The sequence below is a fragment of the Pseudonaja textilis genome, chromosome 7, assembly GCF_049901715.1.
Source record: "Pseudonaja textilis isolate UNSWEBS1 chromosome 7, rPseTex1.2, whole genome shotgun sequence".
In the NCBI taxonomy this organism is placed as follows: Eukaryota; Metazoa; Chordata; class Lepidosauria; order Squamata; family Elapidae; genus Pseudonaja; species Pseudonaja textilis.
In genome coordinates this window covers 60133987-60149984 of record NC_141996.1, presented here as the reverse complement: position 1 = coordinate 60149984, position 15998 = coordinate 60133987, and the positions used below count along the sequence as shown (strand labels likewise).

Here is a 15998-nt window from a genome sequence, read left to right as displayed (position 1 = left end):
CAAAGCTGAAGATTTTCAATGAACAGATGGAAAAACACTGTTGTAAAAGATTGATTCCTTCCTCAGGTGGCAGCAATTTATAACCGGCAATTAGACGAGAGACCATAGCTCAGTGTGAGCCTTCATACATTCTGTGCACAAGGACTTTTTACAAGCAGTTTAAGACAGAGATACTTAAAACCTTCTGGGACTTCTACCAGCGAGTGGACTACATGAATCAGAATTTTAAAAACAGGATTTAAGAGATAGGCAGACAATCTGGGGCCTGAGGATACTCAAGCAGCTGAGTTTAGAGTATTAGATTCAAATGCCCCAATACTTATGAACACAGCAAATCTGCATGCATGCTTCTCTTTCTCTCTGCCATGGACGTGCATATCTATCACCTTCCTTTACCATGTATATCTTAGTGGGAGAACAGAAGAAGACAGGGTTTGCTTTGCACCAAATTTCTCCTTTCCCTCCCAGATGCTAACCACTGTAACTGTGTAAGTTCAGTGGCTCTTTTCTTCTGGCTTCCCTTCATCTCCCTTGCTGCCCGTGTTGCATTGTCCACTGCTCTCTGTCTATGATCCACTGGGGAGTATATGAATGACAACACTGCATAGACACCATGGCATGCATTAGACACTGTGATGTGGGTGATAATCTCATCATGCACATATCAATTTGAATGACCTTGTGTGCAACTCTGCAGATTGCTAGAAATGGAGAGAATAAAAGAGGAGCAAAAGGAGAGTGTGGCTTTGCAGTTGACAATTAATTCCTTCTGGCATGCTTGCCAAGTATTGCTGCATCTGAAAGACATTGGCAAGGCCACACTCCAAGCTTGATAAAGGTTTGTAATTGGAAACTATCTTGAAAAACTGTTGGCTGGGACTTTGTTGGATAGGAAATTCATTGTAAATCAAATAAAGGAGGTTTATCAGGACAAGAACTCAGCTTTGGGCTTTTGGGAAAGCCTAGGTCAGAACAATGTGACATTTCTGCCCGCCATATACGACACTTATCTTATCAGACAAATAAAGTTGTCAGAAATATTTTATTTCAACATTAGATTTGTACGATGAAAATATTATTATACTTGTTAAATTTGTCAGTCTCCATTGTTTAGTTTTAACTAGATCATAGCTATTTCTTTGAGTGATTGAATATCATAACATTGTCATTATGATGTATAATGCACATGTTGTTGCATATTGCATACTGTAACACAATAGGAGAAAATCTCTGCCGTGGTCTGCATAGTTATTAGAAAGGGAGGAAAAAGATGGAAATGGGCAAAGGCAGGAGCAGGAAACAGAATGAGAGGAAGACTGTTTCTGTGGGCTGGTAAGCAATTTTCAAAGCTATTACTAGTAGCCATTAAAACATTTTGCAGAGATACTTGTGGAACATATTTGGAGTTGTGAGGCCTTATTGGAAATAAAGTTGGGGGTGAAAGGTTAATTAAAAATACCTTAAATGCAACTTTCCTTTTATTTTAATTATTTTATTTTATAAGCCCTCCAGCTTTACTAAGCTGATCAGCAAACGAGAGATGGTTGATTGAACATTTGTACTCATCTTGTTTATCTTTGGCATTGACAATAGAAAAATACAAGATTGGTCATGGATATGTTTATAAATATATTATTATGGGTAGGTACCTGCCAGGCATATTAGCTAATTTATGCATTATGCAGAGATTATACATACAGTAGGAATCATTCAGCAGATAAATTTCAGCAAATTCATATAGCAATCAGTAATGTCATCCCATGTCATAAAATCCTGTTATGAACATTTATCAAGAAATATCTGGAATTCTTGTCTCTTTGGACAAAGCTTAGAATATTTTATACTGTATTCTGCATTTCTATTTCTAGTTATAATTAAAGTTCAAAATTATAATCCTATATATATATTTCCCTTGGAATAGCTTTACTGAAATCATAGAGATTTATTCCTAAGTATACTTAATGGTCTTTGGGTGTCTGGTCTAAAAAGCTAATCCACAGAAGAAAAGGACTTTTCATTTTGCTTTTTAAGGACTAAGGATCCATCAAACAGACTGATCAAACAAGAATTAGTTGACAGTTCATATTTTATAAGGATTTAGTTATTAAAGTTCATGCATGCTTGATATCGTATATGAATAATAAACTGCACTCATATTATTCCGTCACTATATCAAATTATTGACAAGCTTGCTACATTCTCTCAGGATATGAGGAGGTACTATATGAAGCATATCAAAAAATGTTGATATTCCAATTTTGTCTGCACCACACCTTATACGTACCCTGCCCTTTGGGCAAATTTCACTTTTTTCTATATGGGTGTACATTAGTTCAACTTGTCTGCCTTTAGGAATTATCCAGGATGGTATGGCTTAACATTTCCATTCTCAAATCAAAGCTTTTCCACGTTATTGATGCAAATCCAAGGCACAATTTTTTTCTACCAACAAGAGCAGAGGCAATACATAATCTGCCTTCTAAGGAATGCTTCATCAGCACTTCCAAACTGGGTTCTGGTCTTAGCAGAGAAATATTGCTTCAAGCAAATGAATGAAGTTAAAGTATGTTGTTATTGATCAAATGCCTTCCTTGGCCAAACAAGGCTAGATACTATTGAATTTGGCATACAAGTAACTTATCTCCCCTTCCCCATAATATATGATTCATTACTGATATCAAGATAATAAAAAATACAAAATCTTTTCTTCTGTATCTTCATTTCTAGCATTCTCTCATGTTTTGGCAAGTTCTCAGCCAATTCTATTGTCCTTTCACCTATTTCTGGGTAGTGTTCTTGTACCCCAAACCTCATTTTGATAGAGAGTATGTGTAGAAACTGTTCTGAAATTTCTTTTTGTTCCATTTTTTTCTTTGATTCTTTCATCTGGTCTCAACCATTTCCTACCTAGGTTTTCCAATCTTGCTCACAATTCTAGTCCCTTCATGTTTGTCCTATGTGTAACCCCTAAACCTTTACCTATAGGTATAAGGAGCTCTATCATCCTGTATAGGATTTCCTCTTTAATATGGAAGTAATCTTTTATTTCCCTATCTGGAAGGTTGCTATCAGCTCTTAGAACCTTCCTTGATATAGATGGGCTAATCTGGCTACCCATTCACTCACCCATTTACAACTATTTCAAACAGAGTAAAATAGATTTCTATGTCTTCTTCCTCTGATATCTTGGAAATGTTTGTCTTTGGTATCTCTTCCCCTATGTATAAGTTTTTAAAACTCTAGAGATAAATGTGCCAGTGCAGCTAACTGAACTCTTTTACATAAGCCCCTAAATTCTTCTTGCCTCTCTCTTCCACTCTTTTCCCTTCTAGCTTATCTTTCATCTGTCTCCTTCTCCACAAGACACTCTTAAGAAACTAAATATTTTTACTTGCTTTTGATTCAACATTTCTTTAAAGATATTTGTATCTGGGCTTAACCTCTTTTCTGGTTGGTTTACCTTCTTTGGTTTTACTACAGACATATGCTACATGCCAAATTCTACAAAGTAATAGTTTGTTCTATATTTAAAGGAGAATCTGCCCCTTCTGCCTTCATCCATGTTTGTTTGTAGCTTCTAATGAGTGATCTAGTTTTTGCAGCCAGGATAATTCTCTTTTGGTTAAAGAGAAGAGATAAACAGACAATTGGAAAAGAACGGACAAAAGATACAAGTATAATGATTTTAAAATAAGATGAAATAAACAAAATATAATTAAGAGAGTGAAAAGAAGGGAGAAGTTATATAGAAAATATAGAATGGTTAATAAGATATGAATGGTATATAAGGCAAGCATGAATTTGATTTAGGTCTGTAAAAAAAGATGTAACCTGGGGCTAAGCCACTTTTCAAAAGAAGTTTTATGTTTTATGTTTTGTGTTTCGGTTAGCTATGTTTGATTGAGAATTAATAAAACCTTGGAGGAATAAAATTAAAGGGAGAGAAATTTGGAAAAGACATGTACAAATGATAATTAAGGAGGTTTATCTTTTTATGTCTTGTTTTATGTTTTGTATTTTGTGTGTTTATGTTTGATTGAGAATTAATAAAACCTTGATAGAAAGAAATATAATTGAATAAAAGTGAAGGGAGAAACAATGAGAAATTTGGAAAAGATACATAGGTGCTTAAATAGAAATGAAAACTTTTATAGAAAGAAATATAATTGAATAAAAGTGAAGGGAGAAATAATGAGAAATTTGGAAAAGATATATATGTGCTTAAATGGAAATGTGATAATGTGGAACTATGCCTTAAAAATAATGTTTTATTTGCCTTGTTAAAACATAAGTAATTTTTAGAAAGGAGGTTTTATGCTTTTATGTTCTACATTTTGTTTGTCTTTAAAAAATTAATAAAGTTTGTTTTAAATAAGAAACTAAATATTTTTACTTGCTTTTGATTCAACATTTCTTTAAAGATATTTGTATCTGGGCTTAACCTCTTTTCAGGTTGGTTTACCTTCTTTGGTTTTACTACAGATATATGCTACATGCCAAATTCTACAAAGTAATAGTTTGTTCTATATTTAACGGAGAATCTGCCCCTTCTGCCTTCATCCATGTTTGTTTGTAGCTTCTAATGAGTGATCTAGTTTTTGCAGCCAGGATAATGGCTATTGCCTTAAAAATCTGAGTTCTGCAAGGGCCAAACACACATCCTTTTGCAAATAAAACTTTTTATTTTTGATTGTACAGAGAAACTTAATTACTTGAATCTGACCAGTCCCTCCTGTGTGGATGCCATCTGTGAGGTTATGTTATCTTTTTTTGAATATTGCACTCGATTTTGTATATTTCACTACTGCCACCAGAGATTTTAACTGTATCTATTTTTGTGGGCTCAAGAAACAACCCCCCCAACCATCACACACTTCCTTAGGCAATATACACAAGCCCTTGCATACTAGTCGTATTACTCACTACTCTCCACTTGTCTTCACAGCTACTACTACTTCAACTCATTCTTCTTGTGAATATTCTACTATTACTGTTTGAATAGCGCTAGAAAAACTTCCTTTTCTGGCTTCTTTACTTCTCCTTAGAAACGCACCCTACATTGCCTCTTCTCTTTTCCCTCCCACACACTAATCTGGCTGCTTCACAGAACCGTTTATATAGCCAGGGTTGCTGTGCTGGCTGTGGGAAGTGTCTAAAGAGATACGTCACCAGCAGCACAGATGCTGGTGATTTTCTGGGAGGATATTGTCTCACCGTCAGGCCAATGGGATGTTATTATTCAAGCATGTTCCCATACCTGGATACTTGGATTTCTTTAGTTTAGAGTTCTTTAATTTTGGGGGAGAATCATATTTAAAACTATGATTTAAATCTTGGCAATAAGTAGGATTAAGACTTAATCCTATTTAAGATTATGACCAAGATGTTTTCTGAGGAGACAAAATCCCCCCCATATTTAGATTTAAAGATTTCTGTTTCTACCTAAGTAGCTTTGTTTTCCTTCTCTCATCAGGCTTGCTATTGTAATCCTAATGGTTTCTTGAATAGTTCTTTATGTTTGAGGGTGTAGGTGTAACAAAAACAACAGCAAAAAAACAAAAGAGAACTTTGAGAGCCAACAGAGGCTTTTGCTAATATATAGTTCTTCATAAATAATTGAGGTTAATTATTACAATCATAGTTAAAGTACTGATGCTGGCTTACATGCTTAGAATGAAGTATTTCCTAATAACATGGATAAACTTTACCACTATATATTCAGACAAAGCTTATTTAAAGATACATAACTATTTAAGTTTAGAAGAATATATATTTCTGTCTTCCTGTGCTCCAAAGGGTATAACTTAGTTTATTAGCTATGTGCCTTTTTATAAATAAAATTTGGAAGATGTACACATGACCACAAGTGCTTTTAAAAACCTGTCCCTTATATTTCAATAAATTATGAATTTGAGATTTATGGCAGAAGCTGGAAAGGATTTTCTACTTTATTTGACTTTTCAGGAATCAGGTTTTTTTAGGTAGGATCTATTGTGATACAAAGGCTACATTTTTACAATTCTAGAACAGATAAGCTAACCATGGCTTAACTTTTTTTTATCCAGAATTCAATATTAAGCATAAAATAAAAAGATTTATATTTCTGCTTTTTCTATTTAATGTTTTTCCATGACATAATTCAGTTCAAATATGAATAATAAAAATCACACTGAGAGAATTCCAGATTTGAAAACATTCAAAGAAAATTTCTGAAACATAACAATTCTGCTGTTTGGCTAGATTAACAATTAACCGTATACAACACAGAACTAAAATGCAACTATACAGAGACCATATCATTTTCATATAGTTACCTGAAGCTCCCACCAGGATGGTTTTTCCTTTGTGGCTTAAAAATCTACTCATACCTTCCTGCAAATGCCACAAATGGCCCCTGCACCTTGAGAAAGTTAACCATGCTTATGCCATCCTTACAGAGACGACACAGGAGAGCCTTCCAAACCCTAGACTCAGACTGTGATTCCAAAGTCTCCCTTCCCACAAAAACAGAATACATCTCATTGGCGATATCCTTGGTAGGAGTACCCTGGATTGGCAGTGCGAAATTCTAAAAATTTGAATAGACTAGCATGTACCCTGGCAAAAAGCTTGAATTTGACCTCCCATGCCCTGGATGCCCTTAACAGAGAACTAAAGGAGGTCAGAGAAGCCACCTTGGAGAATAGGGCAGCAATAGACTTCTTTCTCTTGAAGCATATCTATGGCTGCGAAACATTCCAAGGGGTGTGTTGCCTCAATCTGGACGAAACCTCAGAACTTGTAGGGAGGGACATCCACCACCTGAAAGAGCTATCTCAGAATATTGGTCAGGAGCAATCATGCCTGGACTTTTCATGGCTCTTCTCATGGATACCAGATTTCCATTGGCTCAAAAAATCCTTACAACAATCACAGTCACCATTTGTGTCTTTGGAGCTCTCATGTGTTGCCTCTGTCAATGCATACCACCCTGCCTTAGCTGCCTAAAGGCCTGTATCCCCTCTCAGAAGAGAAAATTAAAAGGGAGATAGGGGCCATGATAATGATCCAGATTGATCACAAATACCAAGTATACCCAGACATTCAATCAGAGACTACCCTCTTAAAAAAAATTTTTTAAAAATGAAGGATTGTGGAAAGGGAACTTCATGAGGACAGTGGTGACACCCAAGCAGGAAAAGCCCAAAGGGAACATCAGGCCAGCCATAAAACAAACTTGCATAGGGAAAGAGATTTAATAAAAGGTTTTGAAAGAAGCCCCCTAGACAAAAGCCAAGTAATTAAGAAAGCTAGGGAAACAAGAAAAAGAAATCCCTTACAAACAACAGGTCATGCCAAATCAGCAAAACAAATAGACAAAAGACACGAAATAAATTCCATAGCAGACAGGAGATTGTCACAAAACAAATATAAGAAAACATTAGGATGAAACTGATAATCCAATCAAACCACCCCACGGAGTTTACCCTCTGGCAGAAATGAAGACAACCTCTGACAGGATTTAAAACATTAAGAAATACAAACACAAGCACTCACACACAAAAGGAGAAAAAAGTATAAAAATCGGGGGTTTATTATACAAAGCTGGCTAGCCCCAGGAACGCAGACTTCTTGCTATCTCTCACCTTCCTGAAAAATAAAAAGAACCAGCTTTCAAGCAGTTGTCTGTATCCCTGCACCAGAGCTCTCCCAGCAGGAAAAATGAATCCTCAGAAGAAAAACATTTTCCAAGCCTTACAACAATTGGCGACCATGAAGGTTTTCCAGCCAACCCTGCCACCAGACCGGGCCCGTGGATCCAAATCCAGCTGGCATGGACCTTCTTTGTCCAGAGAAAACATCCACAGACCCAGCCCGGAAGGCATAAGGGTAGTAAAGGGAGTCCTTGGGCTTTTCTGCTCAACAGCTGCTTGAAAGCAGGTGAGCACTGCTTCAAATTTATAATCTTACTAGGGAGGGGAGTGGAAGCATGAGTGTACCAGGTGTGAGATTGTGGGTTTTCTCTGCGGAAACAGTGGGACCTCACCTCCTCCATGATTGCCAGCCACACCCCAGCCAGCTGCTAGCTCCAAAATGAGCTGTGACCGGCTGGATTTGGGAACGCAAGGGGTGATCACAGAGTGTGAGTCCTTCTGAAGGATGTAAGAAAAACCGAGTGGGCTGAGAAAGAAACTGGTGTTGGGAAATAAATAGAAAGCAGAATAAATAGTCCCAGTGCATCCTGCAAATAAAGCCCTGTGCATTTAGAAGGGGCCCGTACCGGCTACTGGCAAACAAAATTGGAAATAGTTTGCCTTACAAAGCAGAGCAGGTCCTTCCAGATCCCCACCTTTAAGGGAGGTATGAAAACTGATGGCAGAGTGTGAGGAGGGGCCCATACCAATGCTGCTAGGGGGCAGACGGTCCTCCAAGATCCCCGCTTTTTAGGGGGGGGTCTTAAAACTGACAGCGGAGTTTCCCTACAAGAAAGGGGCCCGTACTCTGTGTGTAGGGAAACCGGAGTCCTTTCCAGACCTTTTTTTGTCTGAAAACTGATGGCGGTAGGCTGGCTAAACCAAAGTAATCCCCACATCAGGTAGGGAATATGGGAAGTTGTAGCTCGAGGGCAATGGAAGAGACCCCCTTGGATAAATTACTTGAGGCTTGGGATGAAAGGCAAGTGCCTTTCCTAACTGGAATGAATAAAAAGGAAGCGAAAAGAATTTGCAAAAAGTGGGCTTTATTGCGAGATGACATGGGTAGACAAATTTGGCCTGATAGCGGTACTTTAGATTATAAAACCCTGAAAGCACTTAGAACATGCATTAAGCCCAGCCAAATACCCAATTGGTACTGCAGGGCTGAAATTGTTAGCACCAAAGACCTGACCGAGAAAAAATAAAATAAGGAAAAGCTTGAAACCCATTTCAGGGAAGGGAATACTAAGGCACGGATTATGGCTCCCCTTTTAAGCAAGCCAGTGCCAGGCAGATATAGGGGACAACTAGAATATGTTTTTACTCACACCCCCTTCTCTGCCTCTGACCTAGTCATCTGGAAAAAGATTACCCCAGATTTCAGGGCTGATCCTCAAACAGTTATTAAAACCCTGAAATCTATCATAGACAGCCATAATCCATCCTGGGGTGACATGACTCAGCTGTTACAAGTCTTTCTAATGAAAGATGAACTATTAAAACTGTTTGAAAAAAAACCAAAAACAGACCAAATAGCCAAACCACCAACTATCCCTGGTCAGGCAGCCCCAGCCCGCATCGCATGGCCAGTACATCACCCTGACTGGGACTATAGTAATACCAATCAATGGGATGAATACACTAGAGCAAAAGATAATTTACTAGAAGCTCTAGAGGAAATAAGAAAAAAAATGTTTAAACTAGTCTGAATTTAAAAAAAAAAACACAAAGGGAAAAGGAAAACCCTGATGCCTTTTGGATCCGCCTGTCAGAAGCAGCTACTGCATATGCCCACCTAGACCTTAGCTGCCTGAAGGACCAAAGGATTTTAGCTTCAGCCTTCATGGATCAGTCCACCTTAGATATTAAAGAACGTTTCTACCATTTCATCTCTAACTGGCCAACCTTAGACATAGCAGAGTTGCGCAGGATTGCTAACTTTGTCTATGATCAAAAAGACAAATTGAAAGAGGAAGAGAAAGATAGAAAGAGACAAATAGAAAGACAGGAAAACTTAAAAATGTTTGCTGTAATGAAACATGATGCCAGACAAATGCCAGGTAAAACCCCCTATAATTCAAAGAAATGCTGGCATTGCGATAAAGCAGGGTGGTTGCAAGGCAAATGTCAGCATTGTTATAGGTGCAGACAGGAAGGTCATTTCAGCAGCCAATGTAGGCAACACCCCGCCCGCAACCGGTATCATCCACCACCTAGGAACATGAGGCCAGCCAATAATCCAGTCCATTACACTGAGCAACAAAGTTTCAGTCACCAGGCACCAACCAGTGCTCCCTTTTCTCCAATAAATAATAACAATAGACATCAATGGGAGCAAAGAAGAGAACACGATTTACCCCCTTTCTTGACTGGAGCATGACAATGAAAGCACTGAATTCATGGCTACCTTTAATGGACTGGCTATCCCCCTAGAAAATGGCCCAGAAGGGGAACCCATTATCACCATTCTTATAGGAGGAAAGAAATACAATTGCTTAGTTGATACTGGAGCCACCTCCTCATTAATTACTGAACCACCATATAAAGCTTCAGTGGCTGAAGGGGCTCGGGATAGCATAATGGGAATGGGGTGGGGGGGAAATAATCCCTGTAAAATTTACCCACAACATACCAGTAGAACTAGGACCTTTCACAGTAGACCATGAATTTACTATTTGCCCCCAGTCCCCACTGTCTCTACTAGAAAGGGATATCCTATGTAAAATGGGAGCTACCATAACATGTGGCAAACAGGGGCTGCAATTGGAAATCCCAGGAAAAGGCACCCACAAGATAATCATGCTGATAATCAGCAACACAGAGCTTCATGAAGATTTAAAAAGCCTGCCACCCTCCTTATGGGGCTGGGATACATCAGAAGTGGGACTACTTAAAGGAGACACACCTCTCCTGGCCACAAGTGCTCCCAATTGCCCTCTTTTATATCAGAACCAGACCAAGACAAGATATAGGTATTTTCCCCTTTGATATCCTTTTTGGACACCCCCCCCCATACCCTACAAGGCCTAGATCCTTACTCCCTTTGCTTAGATATGGGGGATAGGGTTCTCTCTTCTTATCTTACAGCCCTGCAAAAGAGACTACAGACCCTCTAGACCCAGAGTGCGCTGACACAGACCTTACCCCTGGAAGAAGCCCTGCATCCATATGAGCCAGGAGATTGGGTGTGGATCAAGTTCTTCACCAGAACCTCCCCTCTACAACCCAGGTGGAAAGGACCCTACCAAGTTTTACTGACTACACACACCGCCATAAAGGTTGCAGAACGAGACTCTTGGCTACATTGGACACATGCAAAGCCAACATTCATAGACCATAGCCAAACTCCACCACAATCAATCCCACCCATCAAACTCAAGAAAGATCGGGACACAGATCAATGGACGCTTGCAGCATTCTTCAACACTGTTGAACCACACCACTGTGAGGAACCAAGTGCAAATGTTGCATTACAGAAAACTGGACTCCCAGGTGCTGAGTTATAAACTATTTTTTTATTTTTTTGTCTCACCTTCTCAATTTTTTTTCCTTTTTTAAAAAACTTTTTTTCATTGTATTTTTTTTAACAAAAAGGACTTTAACCATACCTTACTCATAATTTTTTGATACTTGACATTTTACCTTTTTTTTTACATTGCTATTAAAAAAAAAAGGAGTGGGGGGAGGAAGGGAAGAAAAGGAATCTAGCAATGGGGAACATGAAATGCAATATATACTATGTATTATTATCTGTAACAATTGTAACATTTGTAATACAAACAACTGCATTCCTGGAAGCAAAGTTTATCCCAGAGAAAGGAAACATATGGGAATATTTAGCAAGAGAAATACTCAACACCACTAACTTTTGCTTAGCAGGAGGGAAATCATAATGTCACTGGGTGCAGCTCACCTAGGGTCACAGAATGCACCAGCCTTAGCAACACAGAACTAAAATGCAACTATACAGAGACCATATCATTTTCAGATAGTTACCTGAAGCTCCCACCAGGATGGTTTTTCCTTTGTGGCTTAAAAATCTACTCATACCTTCCTGCAAATGCCACAAATGGCCCCTGCACCTTGAGAAGGTTAACCATGCTTATGCCATCCTTACAGAGACGACACAGGAGAGCCTTCCAAACCCTAGACTCAGACTGTGATTCCAAAGTCTCCCTTCCCACAAAAACAGAATACATCTCATTGGCGATATCTTTGGTAGGGGTACCTGGATTGGCAGTGCAAAATTCTAAAAATTTGAATAGACTAGCATGTACCCTGGCAAAAAGCTTGAATTTGACCTCTCATGCCCTGGATGCCCTTAACAGAGAACTGAGGGAGGTCAGAGAAGTCACCTTGGAGAATAGGGTAGCAATAGACTTCCTTCTCTTGAAGCATATCTATGGCTGGGTGTGTTGCCTCAATCTGGACGAAATCTCAGAACTCGTAGGGAGAGACATCCACTACCTGAAAGAGCTATCTCAGAATATTGGTCAGGAGCAATCATGCCTGGACTTTTCATGGCTCTTCTCATGGATACCAGATTTCCACTGGCTCAAAAAATCCTTATAACAACCACAGTCACCATTTGTGTCTTTGGAGCTCTCATGTGTTGCCTTTGTCAATGCATACCACCCTGCCTTAGCTGCCTAAAGGCCTGTATCCCCTCTCAGAAGAGAAAATTAAAGGGGAGATAGGAGCCATGATAATGATCCAGTTTGATCACAAATACCAAGTATACCCAGACATTCAATCAGAGACTACCCTCTTAAAAAAAAATTAAAAAAATGAAGGGTTGTGGAAAGGGAACTTAATGAGGACAGTGGTGACACCCAAGCAGGAAAAGCCCAAAGGGAACATCAGGCCAGCCATAAAACAAACTTGCATAGGAAAAGAGATTTAATAAAAGGTTTTGAAAGAAGCCCCCTAGACAAAAGCCAAGTAATTAAGAAAGCTAGGGAAACAAGAAAAAGAAATCCCTTACAAACAACGGGTCATGCCAAATCAGCAAAACAAATAGACAAAAGACACGAAATAAATTCCATAGCAGATTGCCACAAAACAAATATAAGAAAACATTAGGACGAAACTGATAATCCAATCAAACCACCCCACGGAGTTTACCCTCTGGCGGAAATGAAGACAACCCCTGACAGGATTTAAAACATTAAGAAATACAAACACAAGCACTCACACACAAAAGGAGAAAAAAGTATAAAAATCGGGGGTTTATTATACAAAGCTGGCTAGCCCCAGGAACGCAGACTTCTTGCTATCTCTCGCCTTCCTGAAAAATAAAAAGAACCAGCTTTCAAGTAGTTGTCTGTATCCTTGCACCAGAGCTCTCCCAGCAGGAAAAATGAATTCTCAGAAGAAAGGCATTTTCCAAGCCTGACAAAAGCTGTTTGGATAGAATCTGTCCAAATTGACATTGCATGATTCTGCTGCGTGTGATACATTCATTCAGTAAGATAATAATTATTTGATCCAAATATCTTTGCTTTAGTAATTTTCTACTCTATATCCATCTAAAGAGATATACAATGTGGTTTAAGGAAAAATGTTAGCTTAGGGTTAGATGTTCAGTCCTTGATATCTCTTAGTAGGGCTGGAAAATTGATGGCTTGACATCTTGAAGAACTGATGTTAGTCCTAGGTTGCTATTTTAGAATAACACTTGCCCTGGCATCAATTTGACTTCTGAATAACAGTAGAGGGAGGCATCAACCCACGGTGCCAGGATTGTCTGCCTTTTTTTGTTTTTCCTGCTGAGATCAGCTATTGCTCTTCAAAGCTGGTTTGTTCCGGAGTATAAGATATATCCTGCACAATAGAGTTGTGATAGTCACAATAATGCTGACTTAACAGAGGGCCTCTTTTAGTATAGATGGATGTCCCTAAAATTAAAAGGCAATCTTGCATCTATTAATTTGCCAAGAGGGGACCAAATCTGGCTATTAATGAAGATTAGTCACTGACAGGCAAATTAATCTTGAAATATATTAGAACTTTTTTTTTAAAGAAGCAGGATGTAGAGTTGCAGCCATTTACTTTAAACTTTTCTAAATGAAATCCCACCTCCACTGAACTGGCTTTTATGCAGAATCAGATACTTGAACTCAAATTCAATTGGCTGTTAAACTAGGCACTCAACCAAAATCAGGTTTGTGGCTTAGTTAAGAAGTTTATGAAGTGAAATAAACTGGCTATTCTACTGGGGTGCTTTTCCCCCCACATGCTGTTCCTGAAGTTTCCTACCAGTTGTAGCATAGTTTTAGTGTTTTATTTTCTGCCATCTAATGAACCTGAAGAATATAAGTTTTCTCAAGTCAGTCTGTATTTAATGCCTAATTTTGCTTCTATCCTTTGTCAAAACAAATGTCTTAAATTTGTGCCTTCTGTTTCTCCCTCTGCACCTATTTTTATTGAATTAGCTGTCTTATGTTCCTTAGCTTGCTCTGTGCTACTTCACATTGTAAGAAAGTGTTGGAAGAATTATCCTTCTGGGTTCAGTTCCAAGTGGGGAAAAAGACACTGGAAACACAAAGGCTGCTTGGAAAGGTGGTTTAATGGTGGACAGGACCAGATGGATTGGAGCTTCAAAGTGAAATGGATGATCACATGCTTCAAGATGTTGGATGAAGGAAAAGAAAGGAAAAAGGGCAAGATGCTGAGAGTGCAATAGTTTTATACCCTCTATTGGGCCCCACTTTAGTGTTTCCTGTTCCTGCGTAAGAAATGTGTTGAGTTGTGGGAACGAAGACTCGAGACCCAGTTGATCTTTTATTCTCTTTATTCTCTCTAGAATCTGAACGTCGGCGAAACCACAGCAGCCTTTTTTATAGCAGGCTGCTCGCGGCTCGTGGCCAATGACAGCTCTTCAAATTCCCACCATCCAGACCGACCTATCCAAGGTGAGTATGCAAATATATAACACCCCTCCCCATGTGGTCCAACCAATCAGCCCCCCCCCCTATGTTATGTAGTCACGTAAATAGGTGGGGCTCTTATGGGTTTGACTGGACCTGTGCAATTCAATCATAGTTTTGTCTCCGGACTGTTTGGACGGGTTCGCTGTTTCTCCCATTCTCTTCCGTGGAGCCTCCTGGAAGGTAGAGTCTGCCATGCCGCTCCCGCCTGGCCTTTCTGGGCTGGTTGAGTCAGCTCGGCTGCTCCCGCCAGGAGTAGCTTCTTGATGGTTCTCTGAAGCCTGCTCCAGTCTTTCAAAGCTTTCTTCTTCTTCTTCTTCTTCTTCTTCTTCTTCTTCTTCTTCTTCTTCTTCTTCTTCTTCTTCTTCTTCTTCTTCTTCTTCTTCTTCTTCTTCTTCTTCTTCTTCTTCTTCTTCTTCTTCTTCTTCGGTTTCAGGTATGTGTTTGCGATTTCTGATCGGGGCTAATGTTAGGATTGGTTGTTGTATCATTGTTAGGATTTGTTTTGTTACTTCTCGTACTTGTGGAGGGTCTCCCCCTTCCCTCTCGTTTGTGTTTGAGTGGTCTCCCCCCTCTCTGGTTTGGCTATTTTTGTTTAATATTTGAGGCGATTCCTGTGTTTGTGTAAGTTCTTCCCCCTGATTGTTAGTGTTTCTCAGTGTGGCCCTCGATCTGATTTGGTCTGTGTCTCCTCCAGCTCTTTCCATCCTCTGTCTCTACCCTGTATGACCGGGGTCCTGTTATTTGAGTTATTGTTGCTGGTATCCACAATGGTTCCCTTGTGAGGTTTTTTTGCGTAGACTAGGTCCCCTGTTTTGAATGTGTGGCACTTACTGGAGGAGTCTGTTGGCTTTTCAGGGCTATATGTGGGATGTATTCTGTCTAGGTTAGATCTTAGTTTTCTTCCCATTAATAGTTCTGCTGGGCTTTTATTTGTTGTGGTGTTTGGTGTAATGTGTTGTATACTTAGTAGCTTATATATCTTTTTCTGTATATCTCCAGTTCCCAATTTGTGTAGTGTTTCCTTAGTATAATGGACCATGCATTCCACCCGTCCATTCGTAGCCAGCTGAACGGGCGCTGTTAGTGCGTGCCTTATACCTTGTTCAGCTAGGAACCTCTCAAATGTTAGTGCCGTGAATTGCGATCCGTTGTCAGATACAACTAAATCCGGCAATCCATGTGTTGTAAAAAGCTTCCTTAGTTGTCTAATAACAGCTTCTGTTGTGGTTAAGTGCATAATGCTTACCTGTAGCCAATTTGAGTAAGTGTCTACCACTATTAAGAACGTGTGTCCTTTAGTTGGTCCTTCAAAATCAATGTGTATTCTAGACCATGGGCCCCTAGGTGTTTCCCAGGTGCAGAACGGGGTGCAGATCTAGATTCCTGGCAT

At 39.3% G+C, this 15998-nt stretch overlaps 1 protein-coding gene across 1 annotated transcript in view; it reads right to left on the bottom strand.

The window, feature by feature from the left end:
* Nucleotides 1-15998, bottom strand: part of CFAP47 (cilia and flagella associated protein 47) — a 410718-nt gene that overhangs the window by 354962 nt on the left and 39758 nt on the right. The gene's annotated exons all lie outside the window — the stretch shown is intronic.